General features: G+C 48.4%; 1 pseudogene; it reads right to left on the bottom strand.

Moving 5' to 3' along the window:
- Positions 1-9,463: 9,463 nt before the first annotated feature.
- On the bottom strand, positions 9,464-10,556 carry LOC119298657 (annotated as a pseudogene).
- Between the last annotated feature and the right edge of the window lie 443 nt (positions 10,557-10,999).

Genomic DNA, 10,999 nt, shown 5'->3' with positions numbered 1-10,999 from the left:
TTTTAAAAGTCCTACCGAGTGGTGAGCGATCCTCCCACTCGGAGGCTTAGCTGCAGTCCAAGTACTCGCCTAAGTTTTAAAAATCCTACCGAGTGGTGAGCGATCCTCCCACTCGGAGGCTTAGCTGCAGTCCAAGTACTCGCCTAAGATTTAAAAATCCTACCGAGTGGTGAGCGATCCTCCCACTCGGAGGCTTAGCTGCAGTCCAAGTACTCGCCTAAGTTTTAGAAATCCTACCGAGTGGTGAGCGATCCTCCCACTCGAAGGCTTAGCTGCAGTCCAAGTACTTGCCTAAGTTTTAAAATTCCTACCGAGTGGTGAGTGATCCTCCCACTCGGGGGCTTAGCTGCAGTCCAAGTACTCGCCTAAGTATTCTCCACCTCAGAGCTGCATTCCAAGCACAAAGAGTATTCCGAGTAAAAAACAAATTCCAGTCGAAAGCGAACACCAGCATATTTAGAAATAAACCAAGTTCAGATAAACCCCAAGGTTCCAGACGGCAGATCAAAAGTATTCGAGCATCAAGCCCGAAGAAGTTTAACGGTTACACAATTACTCGGCATTCCGAGGCAAATAAAAGTGGAGCATAATGTTTTTCGGTCACGCATCAGGACAAGGACTGGCTGGGTCGTAGAAACTGTCGAGGTCAATGCTGTCTGCAATGCGAGTGGCGGCATCAAGGAAGGTGTCCATGAAAGACTGGAACGTGTGCTTCCTTGTGTTAGCAACCTTGAGCTCCGCCAACTTGTCTTCTTTGACATCCTTGCAATGCACTCGAACCAGAGACAGAGCGACGTCAGCACCACAGCGAACAGATGACTTCTTCCATTCTCGCACGCGTTCAGAGATTTGATTCAGTCGAGCCATCAAAGACTCGAGATCTTGAGACAGCTCCGCCTGAGGCCAAAGACCAGCATCAACCCGAGTCATTGCAACTTTCAAGTGTGCCAGATAAGTAAGCGCGCTGTCCATGCGAGACTCCAACCGCAACACGTTCATTGCAACATCATCTTTGACTAGACAGTTGATGGGATCGAGACCCGTCTTGACCCGCCCGATTTCTGCTTCAAAGTCTTGGCAAAGTTCTGCATGATCGAGTGAATTATGAGTCGACGGCACCATTAGACTTGTCAGTCGACAGAAATAAGACAGATTAGTCAATACCTTCAAGTTTCAAGACTAGCTTCGCAGCAAGTTGGCCTAGATAAGACTCTAGCCTGTCATTCTTGGCCTTGAGGCTTCCAAGTTCGTCGATCAACTTCTCTTTGTTCTTCTTCAGTCGCTCGACCTCCTGATTGGTGTCAAATACATCAGTCTTCAGCTTGGAGTTTTCTTCTTCTAACTTGCCGACTGAAGCAAGTTTCTTGTCAACAAGCGATGTCTTCTCGCGCGCCTCCTTCTGTGCTACGGCAAGATCCAGATCCTTCTTCTCCAAAGCTTCCTTCATTTTCTCTAAAGAAATAACATTCTTCAGGCGAGCTTGGAGTTGGCGGTTTTCACTACATACATCTGCTCGAGTGAAGCCACTCGGTTCAAAGATGGAAAGGAAAAGTGCCAGTGTTGGGATATGAAGCGGTCGATTGGTTACCTCCCATGGTAGCTACTTCATCACGAGCGGTCTTGAGGTTCTTCTTGGCCAGTTCCAGATCAAGGTTGAGGCTGATTTGTTGTTTGTTCATGTCAGAAAGTTGATCCCCAAGATCACAAGATTTCTGCAGTCACAGCCATATCAGTCGACAGAGATAAAAAGAGATAATTATTCTAAGACTACCGTCGAATCAAACATTCAACGGCAGTCTCAGGGACTACACCCAATGGGTGCACTTAGCGTGCCCCCACTGATTTTCAGACCACAGTCAACGGTCGACTGGCTTTCAAAAAAAAGACAGATCCAAATTCTCAGACCACAGTCGACTGCCCGCAGTCAACTACGGTCTCGAGGACTACACCCAGTGGGTGCACTCAGCGTGCCCCCACTAGTGCAAAGAATCAGTTCGAACTGACACAAAGAGATATACTATTTCCGAACAGCCACACTCCAGTGGGTGATCAGACAGGAAAAATGGTCGATCGAAAAATCAACTAACCTGGACATTGGCTTGCATGGCAGCTCCGGCGTTGAAGGCCACCTGACTGGCCTCATGCACCACCTTCAGCTGTCCCATCACAAGGTTCAGTTGAAGAAGAGCTTCTCTGGCAGCAGCCGGTGGATCGTCCGGAGTTTGATATGCAGTAAAAAGTGACGGAGGTAGAGCAATCGAAGCAGCCGCCGGATCTGAAGCATGGAGTGACGTCGGTGCAGCAGGAGCCTGAGCAGCTGATCCCGAGGGACAATCGGTCGACAGAGGAACAGCAAAGGTGACGTTGGTTCGAGCCGGGTCTGTCGATCGCTCGACCATCGCCCCAGGCGTCCCAGTCGACCGAAGAACTTGGGCTTCAGACACCTTCCTGCTCGGCTCCTTGTCCTTCCTCCTCCTTCCTCTCAACGGTACTTCCTCTTCATCGTCTGGGAGCACAACAATTTCTCGTGGAGCTGCAATAAACAGAGAGAGCCATAAAGACAACTGACCAACATTCCAGTCGACCAGACAAACTTCGAGTCGGGCAAACTTACCAGCTTTGGAGGTGACAGCGTCATCAGCTTCTCATCGGCAGGGGTCTTGTCAACATCCATATCAGTCGCAGCCGAGGTCAGGCTATACAGGTTCATCATCCGCTCGGTCAGAACAAGAAAACCGATCAGAACGAGAAAATATGAGGAGAACATTTACCCAGAGGCAACAGGGACGTCCATCTTGATCCTGGGCAAGGTCTTCCGAGCCTTCGAATGATTAGCTTTGGGCTGCTTGGGGACCGTCTCAGTCAACTCTGGAGTCGGAGGCCGAGCGCACTTGTGAGATGGAGCACTCGATGCCACAGCTTTGCCGCGTCTGTTCACGGGGTCCTGCCGCTGCTTGGATCGACGTTCAGAGCGAGGCGGCGAGTCGGCCACCTCCTCATCGTCAGACTCGTCACTCTCATCATCTTCACCATCAGCTGGGGACTCCCACTCGCCGCTCTCCTCGGCGCTGTCCCCGCCCTCTTGTTCTTGCTCCAGGGCTTGTTCACCATTGGGCATCGAATACATCTCCGTGTAAATCTGCAAAACAAGGAACCGATCATAAGTCAGTTGGAACCTCAATCAGTTGGAAAATATGTTCAAAAATTCAGTTATGACGACCAGACCTTGTCTGGCAGGTTGCTGTCGCTGAAAGGATCGACTCTCCTGGCACCCCTGGGGTTGTCTTTGTTCCCGGTAATGCTCCTCAGCCAATCGGCCACAGTTTTGGCCTCCACTTCCTCCGGATGAACCCGAGCAGTGTCGCCAGCCCCGGAGTACATCCACATAGAATGATCGCGAGCTTGGAGGGGTTGGATCTGCCAACTGAGGAACACCTCGAGCAGGTCCATACCAGTGACGCCCTGATGGATTAGTTGGACTACTCTCTCAACTAGCATGCCTGTCTCTGCCTTCTCAGTAGCGGTCACTTGCAAGGAAGATGGAGTTTGGACACGGTCAGAAGAAAAAGGGGGAAGTCCGGTCGACTGGCCTGGGGTCGCGATATCCTGGCAGTAGAACCAGGTCGACTGCCAGCCCCTGACCGATTCAGGAAGAGTCATCGGAGGAAAAGAGCTCCTCTTCCTCTTCTAAATGCCCAGGCCCCCGCACATCTAGATAACGTGGGTTTTCTTGTCTTTCGAGTTCTCTTTATTCACGGTTTAGGATCGGATGGTAAAGATGTGTTTGAAGAGGCCCCAGTGCGGTCGGCACTCCAAAAAATTCTCACACATAGAGACGAATGCAGCAAGGTACGTGATGGTATTGGGAGTAAAGTGATGGAGTTGGGCACCGAAAAAGTTTAAGAAGCCCCGAAAGAAAGGATGTGGTGGAAGCGAGAAACCACGGTCGACACGGATGGCGAGCAAGACACACTCACCCGGTTGCGGCTGCGGCTCCGATTCCCCCCTCGGCAGGCGCGCGGACTCATGGACGATCAGCCCTAACTCGGCCAAATCATCCAAGTCCTCTTGCCGGAGCGAAGATCGAATCCAGTCTCCCTGGATCCAACCTGACGGCAGCCCCGAGCGCGATGAAGACCCCCGATTCATCTTCTTGTTCTTCGCCTCCCCCGTCGCCTTCTTCGCATGCTCTAACGTCGCCGTTTTGTCCTTCCCCATGGAGGCAGCACAGCGGTGTCGAGAGTGGTCGTGCTAGGCGAGGTGGAGACGCGAGAGGAAGAAGAAGAAGGGGAATGGGCACGCACAGTACGAATACCTCGGCCTCGCCGCTTTTAAATGCCTACTTCCGTGTGGCTGACGCGTGAGCCCGATCAATCCTATCAAATCCCCCCAACAGTTGCGCGTGTGATACATGGCGAAAAAGGTGGCGCAGAAATCGAAATGTCCGATTTATCTACTCCACTTACCGCGGGACGCTCCGCCTGGCGCGCTTCCACCCAAATTTCGAATCCCGTGAGATCCGGGATCCTCTGTAACCGATCTCACCAAAGATTCCAATCAGAGATATCACTCGACAGATGCCACTAAACAAACCAGTCGGTGATTTTTGAATCGATCAAGGCGACTGAAACAAAGTCGAAAGTTTCAGCAGCTGACCTCCACTTGGAGAAGAAGACAAGGCAGATCAAGGGCGGGAACCAGGTCAACTACCATCCTTCTTTTTCACTCAAACCTCGATCCATTCGGGGGCTAATGATGTAGACACAGACCTAGGGTAGGGTAATAGGCCTGACCTATACACCCCACCTAAAGTCTTGTCCTAAGAACTAAGAAGTTCAAGAATCAGAAGCAGAGGACCCGCAAAGGTGTCGAGCGAAGTCCACTCGACCTATCAATCACTCGGAGACCTCTCTTACCCAGGTCACTCGACCACCAAACCACTAGACATATCAGAAGACCTAAAGCCGCTCTGCGCAGCAACGGTCAAGCATTCATTCACATACTTAATGATCATTTGTAGCACTTTAATATAGGCGTTACCTGTAATGCCTCTTCTTAATGCATATTGAACCCTGTGTAACGGAGGGGAGCTGGGGTCCTGGCGTACTCTATATAAGCCACCCCCTCCTCTGGGACAAGGTTTCGCACCCCCTGTAACTCACACACGTATAATCCAGTCGACCGCCTCCGGGCTCCGAGACGTAGGGCTGTTATTTCCTCCGAGAAGGGCCTGAACTCGTAAACCTTGTGCGTACAACTCCTCCATAGCTAAGATCTTGCCTCTCTATTCCTACCCCCATATTCTACTGTCAGACTTAGAACCACGACAAATACCTAGTTCAATCTCGTTACCAGCAAGTCTCTTTACTCATTCCGTAATACATCATCCCACAACTAACTCATTAGTTACAATGCTTGCAAGGCTTATAGTGATGTGCATTACCGAGTGGGCCCAGAGATACCTCTCCGACAATTGGAGTGACAAATCCTAATCTCAAAATACGCCAGCTCAACAAGTACCTTTGGAGCACCTTTATAATCATCCAGTTACATTGTGACGTTTGGTAGCACACAAAGTGTTTCTCCGGTAAACGGGAGTTGCATAATCTCATAGTCATAGGAACATATATAAGTCATGAAGAAAGCAATAGCAACATACTAAACGATCAAGTGCTAAGCTAACGGAATGGGTCAAGTCAATCACATCATTCTCTAATGATGTGATCCCGTTAATCAAATGACAACTCATGTCTATGGCTAGGAAACTTAATCATCTTTGATTCAACGAGCTAGTCAAGTAGAGGCATACTAGTGACACTCTGTTTGTGTATGTATTCACACATGTACCAAGTTTCCGGTTAATACAATTCTAGCATGAGTAATAAACATTTATCATGACATAAGGAAATAAATAATAACTTTATTATTGCCTCTAGGGCATATTTCCTTCACCGCGTGGGAACCACTTCTCTTCTTAATTTTTTAAAATTGTTTGAATTGCTTACGACATTCTAATAGCATGTGGAGGGGATCCTTTTAAGGTCCAAAACTTTTTGTAATTCCGAGATGATACTAAACTTTCCACCACGTGGTCTTGACACCCACATGGGCCCTTTGAGATTTTTTGTGAAATTGTTATATGGACCTAGAGCGCATCCTATATTTCAACAGTTTGTGGGTTTTGGGTCACAGGTTTTGTTCATTTAGTGCTCCTGACCCATTTTCCTTGATGTGGGGTAGAGAAGTATCAGGGAGGCCGGTGTCGCTTCGTCATTGTGCCAGCCTAACATGAAGAGGTAGTAAGAGCATCTCTAGCAAATGCCCCAAACCCGGCTGTCCGCTATAATAATCACCGGTTTGCGGGATCCATTCCGTATCGCCGGTTCGAACAGATCCTCCAAATCTGGTTATCTTGGATTTTGTTTTGGAATCCCGCATCTGCAAGCCCATTTCCTCTATATGTATGGGATTTCATCGGTTTGCGGGATCCATTCCGTATCACTGGTTCGAACAGATCCTCCAAATCCGGTTATCCTGGATTTTTTTGGAATCCCGCATCTGCAAGCCCATTTCCTCTATATGTATGGGATTTCGCCTGGTTTTGAAGGATTTCCTTTCCTTTGGCGGAAGGAAATTTTAGCCCCAAGAGCTTTCCTCGTAGCCGGCGCCGTGGCTTTCTGAGCTAGATTCCGGCCAAATCCCGCCGCCGGCACTGCACGCGAGCTATCATACGCCGCCGTCGCCGCACGTGAGCTACTGAACATCGCCGCCCGCCGCCCGCGAGTTGTCGGACGCCGCCAGCGTCGCCCGCGATCTAGTGCTGCTGCTGCCGCCATGCTGCGTCGCGAGCTAGCTAGTTAGCAGCCGCTGCGTAGCCTGCGAGGGTGTGAGCCAGTGAGGTAGGTAGCCGCCGCGGCTGCACACCGCACACCGCATGCGAGCTGCCACACGTCGCCGTTGCCCGTGAGCTGCCGCACGCCGCTGCCGTCGCAGTCGAGACATATCCAATTGTAATTTAACGGACGTTTTTAGGGGGTTGTGCAATTTTACCGGAACAATGAAATATTTTACGAGAACAAAAGTCATATCTTAAAAATGTGAAAAAATATTTTGCGATATCCTTTAAATCTAATTTTATGGGACGGGGTATATCAGATCTGATAGAGATGCTCTAAGCGGTGGAGAAAGTGGAGCTACCTGCAAGCTACGGTAGGAGGCGAGCTGCGATGAGGAGCCGGGGAGCCGAGCGGTGGGGGAGAAAGGGGAGAGGGAGTCCAACGGTGCTCCCCTGTCTTGCGTGAACTAGCTGCCGTCGCCTAGGGCGAGCACGGCACGCCGAGCTTCTCCCTCTCTGCCCCTCCGCTCAGCTCCTTCTCTTCTCGCACTTAAATCTCGCTAGCCTTGCTAACTAGCTCCAATGCTGGATTTGATGGCTATGTGATTCCTTCTTATCCAGGAAAAAACCTGATTATTGTTGTTGTTTGAAAGAAGTTCATATTTCAACCCCGAACTTTTGCCCTAGTCTAATTTACAACTCCGAACTTTAATACCGTCTAAATTACAACCCCCAAGTCTTAAAACCGGTCAGGATTCAACCCTCCCCTCCCTGTTGACCGGTTTTGACCTGGGGTGACCAGTTTTCACTAGTCAACAGGTCCAATCAGCATGCCACATCAGATTCTTTTTTCAAAATTTCAAGAAAAAGTAAATAAATATCTACAAGATCAGGAAAAAAAATATGAAAAAGCAAAATTCCGGAAAAAAATCGCGAAAAAAGCTAGGGAAAATAGAAAAAATGATTTTTTGGGTTTTTTCTGGAAATACTTTTTTCAGGAATTTGAGGTTTTGGGTTTTTTCTGGAATTTTTTTTGGAAATTCTTTTTTTATTTTCCCTATTTTTTGGAAATTGGATTTCTTTTTCTTTCCTGGATTTTCTTCGATTTTACATATTGTTTCCTTGGAAATTTTGCATTTTTGGCTGATGTGGCATGCTGACTGGACCTGTTGACTGATCAAAACCGGTCAACCAGGTCAAAACAGGTCAACAGACAGGGGAGGGTTGAATCCTAGCCGGTTTTGAGAGTTGGGGGTTGTAATTTAGACGGTATTGGAGTTCGGGGTTGTAAATTAGATTAGGGCAAAAGTTCAGGGTTGAAATATGCACTTCTCTCTTGTTGTTTTTCATCAGTTCATTATTAATTTTTGGTCGGAAGTAATCCAGTTCAAATCTCGCCTGCTGCTTAAAACTGAAGAACTCGATACCAACAGCACTTCTGTACACTCTTCGTTTCATTTTAACGAGGCTCACTTCCTCTCAGGGCACAAATTGTGTTATTCATACTTTGGTAGATATATGGAAGGCAAGAAACAACCAGAGGAAAAGGTAAAGAAATACCTAGACTTGGTTATCAACCTTGCCAAATAAGTACTCTTTTTATTCCACAATGATGACATTGCCAAGACTAGAAGTTAACAAACTAAGGATTCTCGCACCAACCAAAATGAGCTCATCACAGCATGGACAGCCTACGACTTTCTGCTGTTGTGGTGCTTCTTTCACAACCCAATGCGGCAGGTCTTCACAGCTCCATCAACACGCTTAATTCTCAATCTTGTTGGCTGCTGCAGGCTTGCTGGCTGCACATATATTTTTCATGTATTTGCAGGTACACCACACGACAATTATTTCAGATAACCTCAAACCTGACAATAGCCTGAATGCCGCACTCTGCTCACGTTCTGAACGTTTATGCACACATGGGCCAGCATTCAGCGGAGAGCCCACTCCATCCCAAAAGCCCGGACTGAAAGGAGGGATACTCTCTCTTATAAATTGGTCATGGCCTCCTTCCGTAAGCGAGATGGGACTAAACCGAGCCAGCCTCACCGGCCTACAGCAGCCCTAACAGGCAGTTCTTCCTAGACCTGCTATTCCTTTAAGAGCTCAAAGTTGTAATTCTAACCATGGCCCTGTTTGCTCACTCTTACACATGTTGTCTAATCTACCACAAGATCATTCTATCCAACTTCAGGGGATCAAAATATGTAACTTACAATGACATATCAATGAAATCAAGCCCTTCAGGGTTGTTTGCTTATAAAACAAAAACTTTCCTGCTTGTAATGTTATATTTCGAGAATAGAATTTTGTTGTGTTTAATCTTATTTCATTCTGATAGATGAGCCATCATAGCATTGCACACTAATCTAGACCATCTGGGTATCAAATGCTCAACAAAGGTTGCACACGGCAGGAATTTTTTGCAGAAGATAAAGAGCAAGTGTTACATGGTTGCAGAGAAGCGCTCCAAATATAGTTAGCAAACCCGATAAACAAAAAAAGGTGGACAACTTTCACGTCATTGGTACTACTTGAAAATTAACCCAGCCATTTTTAGATTCATCTAACACTAGGCTCATGATTCCTATGACAAATTGGTAGAAAATCTACTAATGTAGCTGCTCATGCCTTACGAAACTTCCTTCTCTTCTCCAATGCTTCCACTATGAGAGATGGGCAAGTCACATTGAGATCCTTGAAGCCTTGGGTTGCCACCACGGCATCCATCACATTCTCATCTAGTATTTTGATAAATTCAAGGCCAGCATCCCTTAAGTTTGATGCAATTATGTTGGTCAGCTAAAGCCAATGTGGTTGACACAGTTTCCGCATTCAGATCCTCGCAAAGAATGCTTTGGCAAACCATCTTAAGCCTCTCCATGGCATATCTGTCCGCGGCCACTAGTAGAAGCCGGACCATTTCGGTATCATCATCTCCCTCACGGTCCTCACTGCCAGGCAAAGAATCGGTGTAGAAGAAATGGAGCAGGGCCCTGAAGATGGCAGGCTGCATGTCCTTGATGGTAATGCACTGCCCCGGCCTTTCCTCCCTCATCGGCCCGTAGAGCTCAACTTTAAGAACAGGTGACCGCATAGCGAGCACAAACCTATGAGCTTCAATGATCTCTCCTCCAACAATGAAACGGACATAATATCCCTTCCTTTTTTCCAGCAGCCTGCCAACATTCTCGGTCATGTCAGATGGTGGCATGTCGATTTTGGGGATTTGGGGGACCGAATTGGCTTGGGTAACATGTGGCTTCTTGAAAACAGTGATGATACATTCGATCGACAGGCGATCATCCAGAAGGTATGCGGATTCCTCAATCTTGCTTCGCCTTTTGAAAGAAGAAAATTGTGGAGCAAACTTAGTGACATCATTGGAGTTGAAAATCCTTGGCCCTGTTTTATGCATTGAAGACGATAAACCGGTGCACTCGTCCACCAACCTCAGGTCGCAGGACGCCCGGGCTTTAGCGTTGTTGCTTAAAAGGTCGAGAAACACTGAGATGTAATCTGGGCATGCACTGCCGTTCCCATCAGGATAAAAGTGGATGGCCCAGTCGTACCCGCCTACAGCGAAAATCCCAGACCGTATGTGGCTGTCTTCGTCGTTGCCCATGCCCCTGTGCTTGCTGTAACCCATGATATCAAACACATGTGTCCCTTGATCCGCAACCGTAGTACAGATGGACACCGTTTTGTGTTCCTCCATCTAGTGACAGGCAGGAAGATTGCCGGCCGAAGGGAAAAGAATCGTCGTGCTGGCACCACCGCGTGCTAATCGGCGGTACTGAGGACGGCCGGAGAGGAAGACTCAACCTTCCTTTTTCCTTTTTTGCAGAAGAAGAAGGCGAAGTGACCATGGAGTTTCTGGTCGCGATCGAGAGTCTATTTTCCCAAACCCACGCAACCGAAGTGATGTTGGAATATCACACAAAGGCAAAAGCCCTCAGCACTTAGCAGTTTTGGATGAGGGCGGGCTGAAGAAAACACTTCGCGGGAATCTGTTTCGCTCTCCCACGCCGCGCCGGCGTGTCGTACAGGGAGACGGCGCTGCTCCGCCGCATCGGAGAGGAAGGGGAACCGCACCACACCACAGCATCACGGAGAGAGAGCAAGGGCTCCGCGACGGCCGCCGCATCGGAGAGGAACAGG

This window comes from Triticum dicoccoides, chromosome 5A (assembly GCF_002162155.2).
Source record: "Triticum dicoccoides isolate Atlit2015 ecotype Zavitan chromosome 5A, WEW_v2.0, whole genome shotgun sequence".
Lineage (NCBI taxonomy): Eukaryota > Viridiplantae > Streptophyta > Magnoliopsida > Poales > Poaceae > Triticum > Triticum dicoccoides.
Note: the sequence above shows the minus strand (reverse complement) of the source record. Positions and strands in the feature narration are given on the sequence as shown.